The sequence below is a fragment of the Arachis stenosperma genome, chromosome 3, assembly GCF_014773155.1.
Source record: "Arachis stenosperma cultivar V10309 chromosome 3, arast.V10309.gnm1.PFL2, whole genome shotgun sequence".
In the NCBI taxonomy this organism is placed as follows: Eukaryota; Viridiplantae; Streptophyta; class Magnoliopsida; order Fabales; family Fabaceae; genus Arachis; species Arachis stenosperma.
Genome location: NC_080379.1, coordinates 98087611 through 98089794, shown reverse-complemented (window position 1 = coordinate 98089794; position 2184 = coordinate 98087611). Strand labels below are relative to the sequence as shown.

Genomic DNA, 2184 nt, shown 5'->3' with positions numbered 1-2184 from the left:
CTGTTTTTCATTCTATTTTTGCTTTTTCAATTGTTTTTGTGACTTCTCATGATCATCAACCTACAAAAAACATAAAATAACAAAAGGAAATAGATAAAATATAATATTGGGTTGCCTCCCAACAAGCGCTTCTTTAATGTCAGTAGCTTGACAGAGGGCTCTCATGGAGCCTCACTTTTGCTCAGAGCAATGTTGGAACCTCCCAATACCAAACTTAGAGTTTGAATGTGGGGGTTCAACACCAAACTTAGAGTTTGGTTGTGGCCTCCCAACACCAAACTTAGAGTTTGACTGTGGGGGCTCTGTTTGACTCTGATTTGAGAGAAGCTCTTCATGCTTCCTCTCCATGGTGACAGAGGGATATCCTTGAGCCTTAAACACAAAGGATTCTTCATTCACTTGAATGATCAGTTCACCTCCATCAACATCAATCACAGCCTTTGCTGTGGCTAGGAAGGGTCTTCCAAGGATGATAGATTCATCCATGCATTTCCCAGTCTCTAGGACTATGAAATCAGCAGGGATGTAATGGTTTTCAATCTTCACCAAAACATCCTCTACAAGTCCATGAGCTTGTTTTCTTGAGTTGTCTGCCATCTCTAATGAGATTCTTGCAGCTTGCACCTCAAAGATCCCTAGCTTCTCTATTACAGAGAGAGGCATGAGGTTTACACTTGACCCTAAGTCACACAGAGCCTTCTTGAAGGTCATGGTGCCTATGGTACAAGGTATTGAAAACTTCCCAGGATCTTGTCTCTTTTGAGGTAATTTCTGCCTAGACAAGTCATCTAGTTCTTTGGTGAGCAAAGGAGGTTCATCCTCCCAAGTCTCATTTCCAAATAACTTGTCATTTAGCTTCATGATTGCTCCAAGGTATTTAGCAACTTGCTCTTCAGTGACATACTCATCCTCTTCAGAGGAAGAATACTCATCAGAGCTCATGAATGGCAGAAGTAGGTCCAATGGAATCTCTATGGTCTCATTTTGAGCCTCAGATTCCCATGCGTCCTCATTAGGGAACTCATTAGAGGTCAGTGCACGCCCATTGAGGTCTCCCTCAGTGGCGTTCACTTCCTCTTCCTCCTCTCCAAATCCGGCCATGTTGATGGCCTTGCACTCTCCTTTTGGATTTTCTTCCGTGTTGCTTGGAAGAGTACTTGGAGGGAGTTCAGTAACTTTCTTGCTCAGCTGTCCCACTTGTGCCTCCAAATTCCTAATGGAGGACCTTGTTTCAGTCATGAAACTTTGAGTGGTTTTGATTAGATCAGAGATCATGGTTGCTAAGTCAGAGTGGTTCTGCTTAGAATTCTCTGTCTGTTGCTGAGAAGATGATGGAAAAGGCTTGCCATTGCTAAACCTGTTTCTTCCACCATTATTGTTGTTGAAACCTTGTTGAGGTCTCTCTTGATTCTTCCATGAGAAATTTGGGTGATTTCTCCATGAAGAATTATAGGTGTTTCCATAGGGTTCTCCTAGGTAATTCACCTCTTCCATTGAAGGGTTCTCAGGATCATAAGCTTCTTCTTCAGATGAAGCATCCTTAGTACTGCTTGGTGCATTTTGCATTCCAGACAAACTTTGAGAAATCAAATTGACTTGTTGAGTCAATATTTTGTTCTGAGCCAGAATGGCATTCAGAGTATCAATCTCAAGAACTCCTTTCTTCTGACTTGTCCCATTGTTCATAGGATTCCTTTCAGAAGTGTACATGAATTGGTTATTTGCAACCATTTCAATTAGCTCTTGAGCTTCTGTAGGCGTCTTCTTCAGATGAAGAGATCCTCCAGCAGAGCTATCCAAAGACATCTTGGATAGTTCATACAGACCATCATAGAAAATACCTATGATGCTCCATTCAGAAAGCATGTCTGAGGGACACTTTCTGATTAATTGTTTGTATCTTTCCCAAGCTTCATAGAGGGATTCTCCATCCTTCTGTCTGAAGGTTTGGACTTCCACTCTAAGCTTACTCAATTTTTGAGGTGGAAAGAACTTTGCCAAGAAGGCATTGACTAGCTTTTCCCATGAGTCCAGGCTTTCTTTAGGTTGTGAGTCCAACCATGTCCTAGCTCTGTCTCTTACAGCAAAAGGGAATAGCATAAGTCTGTAGACCTCAGGGTCAACCCCATTAGTCTTGACAGTGTCACAGATTTGCAAGAATTCAGCTAAGAACTGATGAGGATC

General features: G+C 42.0%; 1 non-coding gene across 1 annotated transcript; it reads left to right on the top strand.

Annotated features, from left to right (window-relative positions):
• The first annotated feature begins 1860 nt into the window (after nt 1-1860).
• LOC130972215 (small nucleolar RNA R71) lies at nt 1861-1968 on the top strand. Its single transcript, XR_009083408.1, has one exon. It is a non-coding gene; the product is annotated as a small nucleolar RNA R71 (small nucleolar RNA).
• Nucleotides 1969-2184: the final 216 nt, after the last annotated feature.